Here is a 4,472-nt window from a genome sequence, read left to right on the forward strand (position 1 = left end):
TATTCTCCTCTGCCCCCGCCGTCCCCGCCCCACACCCCTGCCCTGTACCAGACCTGGTGTATGGCAAAACGTTGCAACATGGCATGTTGCTGCCTTCCGACAAATTGGATCATTTCAAGTGAAGAGTCCTGGATTTAAGACCTAAGGAAGGCCAACAACACTGACAGCAACAGCAATAGCCACAATAAAGGGAGGATTATCGATTTAATATTAAAACAACAGCGAAACCAGCAAAGGTAATGACAATTACAAAAAGGATAACAACTAAAAAAAAAAAGAATAATGCAACAGAAATGATGATAATAGCAATATTTTCCCACTTTTTCCACCTCCTCCTCCTCCTTCTCCTCCTCCTTCTCGTTGTTCTCCTCTGAGATAGTACTAATGATAACAATAACAACACCAACATCAGCAATAACAATGACATTAACAATCAAAAACAGTTCCATTATCAACAACGATAACAACAGAAAAGACAAGAACATATATGATGAAAAGGACAACAACATAGTAAGCAACCTTGGGATCTTTTGCTCACTTTATTTACTCACTATAACAACAACATCTTAGACGATAAGGGAGGACCGGCGTCTGTGGTGTAGTGGTTAGGCGTTTCGCTGTCACATGTAGAAGTTCGATTCTCGTATGTGGAGAATTTTTATGGAGCACCTCAGTCTTTCTTCTTGGACGTTGTATCCCTCTCATCCCGGGTTGGCCCCGACGGGTAGAGTCAAAGCCCGTTTTTTAAATGCTTTAAATTTGAATTGTGTGGACGGGGGCGTAAAAAATATCTACATTTAGGAAAAGAAGAGAGAGGTAGAGTAAACTTATGTGAGCCTTAACGTGTTTAGACCCATCGTATGTTGTCAAAGCGTTTTATAATGCGACGGTCTTTCATGCACTTATTTTTTTCTATCTAGTCTAGTCTTCTTTTGCGATGATCGAGAAGTAATTATGACTTGATCATGTAGCCATGAACAGTCCTTGGGGCAATGGCCTGTAGCAAAATCATTGGAAAATGGTAAGCTGTCAGTCTCTTAAGGGAAACACACACGCACACACACACACACACACACACACACACACACACACACACACACACACACAGAGGCACGTATGCAAACACACACTCATACACTCACATACAGATTCACTGATAGACAGATATATATATATATAGAGAGAGAGAGAGAAAGAGAGAGAGAGGGAGGTAGGGAAAAAAGGGACAGATGAGTAGTCAAATTAATGAATAAGGTGGACAGAGAGCTTGATAGTAATATGAGTAGAAAGAGAGATATTATATTAGAAAGAATGATAGATAGTTACAAAGAAAGAGAGAGTGAGCGAGAGAGAGAGTAAGAGAGAGAGAGAGAGAGAGAGATAGAGAGAGAGAGAGAGAGAGATAGAGAGAGAGAGAGAGAGAGGCCGTTGACACCGTGCTGTACTGCCAGCGAGTTACCGCTTTGACCAACATGCATCTGTGTTTTCTGACGCGAGTGGCTTTCGTGTTTTGGAACAATAGCGAGGCTTCCTGTACACGAGGAGAAGGGTGGCTGGATGGACACAGCTCTGGGACAGATCGGGTTAGTCGATGTGAAAGGGTCCCCAGAGAATGTCGAAATACAGCCACAGACAAAATCCCGCTAAAAGGCTGGGGAAGGGCAATGCATTGACCCATTACGTGCTCACCCACTTATTTGTCTCGAAAACAACATCTTCCTCTCGCATCAATTATGAATGAAAGCATACCACAATGCTTATTGCTTGTTTTTCAAGACTCTTTGAGAATTTAAAGACCTTAAGAAAAGCTAAATCATACAGTGGTTCTGCCCCTTTCTCTAAATACTAGATCTATATAGAAAAAGCTATGATGTAAAGAAACGTTGCTGTAATAATGTGATGATGTTTGAAGTTGTAGCGTGGGAATAAGATTCTACGAGCGCGGTTTACGGTTGAAAAATGCACCCAATAATAAAACAATATCCCATCTGGGAAAATAAAAGTCCCTTCAAAAGCCGGCAGTTCAGATGAATATTCATTCACCGACTGTTGTTTGTAATTCTTACAAAACGGAGTTGAATCTAAGCCTTAACAGTTTCTTCAGCGCTTGGCATCTGAAATAATAGGAACACTCATGCATTATGAAAGAACATGGAGCGCAAGTGTTTCCTTTTTTGATGAGGACAAAGCTCTGGATAAACACCAGTGGGGCCCCCGCAGGTGTCAGTCTATAGAATTGCTGCAGGAAGGTATTGAAGCTGTCAGAGACCAATGGATTTCTTATGTATCGTCAAAGAATGTATAGAGCAAAGCCTGCGGCCTCTGAAGTCTTATACGGGGTGCCCATTGGGGAAGGGATCGGGTCGGGTCTGGTCGGGTTGGGGGCGATCGCCCCACTCGTCGTCTGAAACAAACGCGCTTGTCTTTGAGTTTGAGGCAACTAGTTGGGCGCGATCGGCTTGAGCCACGATAGCCGCTTTGCGCCCCCCAGTCTGGCCAGCAAACCGCATCCCGTATTTAGCTTGATTATTCCATTCAGGGCAGTAGGCTCCGAATTTAAAAAAAAATAAGTTGGGAGTCAAATTAGATTCTATTGTTTTAAAAATATGTATTAATTTCCAAAATCACTTTTCTCATGCTGGGCCCTTAATTAATACATCTAGACTTATGAAGCCATAAAAAAATTTCCAGTAATGATTGATCTTCGCGTGCATCAAACAATGAACTTGGTTCAAGGGCCGCCTTTTCTGGCATTGCGCCAGCGCAGTGATGTACTTTCAGTACCTCAGATTCATTTTCAAAAGTCCCCTTCTCAGCTAACGCAATCAGGAAACGGTTACCTTGTGGATATATACAGAGATATCAGTATTGGCCGAACAGCGTACGTTCATTACGCTAGTAGTTGTATCATGATGTAAAACTTCAATTTTCTTTATATTGAGGGGGGGGGGGGGTGTTGTGGGCGGAGGAAAGGCTATGGCATAAATGATAGCTATTTTCGTTTATTCGAATAATACATCCTAGTAACATTGTAAATATGTCAGACTCATAACTCAAGTTCAGCTAACTGATAATCACAACCCAAACGTCCTCGCACAGACACTCATAAAGATCAACAGTTACAGACCACCTTTGTCTCTGTTGCGTTCTAGATATAAATCCTGCGAACACTTTCACCTCGGAATAGAGTATCCCACAGAGTACAAATGTCTGTATTGTTCAGTCTGTAACCCCAACATAATAATCATAGAACTAGAATCTACGTGAGTAATGTCGATCGAGCCTAACTAACTGAGATTTACGCACAGAATATTGCGGGAGTTATAAGCCTCCAGTCACATTCAGCTTATATGCCCGTAGCTTTGAAGAACCATTTTTATCGTTATAATTTAGCAAAAGCAAGCAAAGGAAAACGCAGCAAAACAGCAGAACACATTTCTGCTTTCAGATTACCCAACACGGATTTGATACGCAAAAATCATAAATCAAACGAACGACGCAGAGTAGGCACACGGAACCTCGCAAGATCTATAGACAACCGGCCTCTCATTTAGCGATCTCCCAAGCCCCCTCTTTGTCTCTTTGGCGTCCTGCGGTAGCCCCAAGGGCCTCGGGGATGATGGATGCACAGGGCCGTGAAAAGGTCATTTGTGGCTTCCCGCTGACCACCTCAGTGGTCACTGCAAATTGTCCAGGATGGCGATGTACGTAGGCAAGCAAAATCATTCTGGTGGGGAAAGTCTCCAAATTGATTGCTCCTCCAAGCAAGGAAGAAGATTAATGCAATCAATGTGGCTCAGATCTTTGCAGAAGCTGTGCTCAAGATTTTGGTGTCTTGGAGAAAACTGCAACTGCAATAGAATTTCTGTTATTTTTAGATTGCACATATTATTATAGAGGAGGCTGTGACCTGAAAAAAGTAGGACAAATGTTTGTGAGATCGAAAAAATCTATAAGGTTCAGAGGAACCAGAATTATAATTCAAGGGTGTTCCTAAAAAAAAAACCCCATTGATTAAAATATATCAGATGAAATGAATGACGACCTGTCATATCGCGTTAAAATGGAACTTATATTTTATGCTTCTTCCCTTTTTTCTTCGATGGTATTTAAATAGTTGTTTTGAAGGCAAATAGTTGAGCCCCGAAAGTAATCGGTACACGTTCGTCAAACAACCCATTCTGTGTACTCGAACAACAGATTTCGAAGATTGCTGCTTGCAAAGTTGTTAGACCGCTTGAAAGAAACGAAAAGATAGAATTAATGATACTCCAAAGAAAGTAGGCTACATGCACATTATTTAACAGTACATCGGCATTCGAGTGTGTTTTTTCATCTCTGAAGGCACGTGCCATCTGATTAAAAGAGATGTATGTATGTATGTATGTATGTATGTATGTATGTATGTATGTATGTATGTATGTATGTATGTATGTATGTATGTATGTATGTATGTATGTATGTATGTATCA

Source organism: Aplysia californica, unplaced genomic scaffold (genome assembly GCF_000002075.1).
Source record: "Aplysia californica isolate F4 #8 unplaced genomic scaffold, AplCal3.0 scaffold00578, whole genome shotgun sequence".
Classification (NCBI taxonomy): domain Eukaryota; kingdom Metazoa; phylum Mollusca; class Gastropoda; order Aplysiida; family Aplysiidae; genus Aplysia; species Aplysia californica.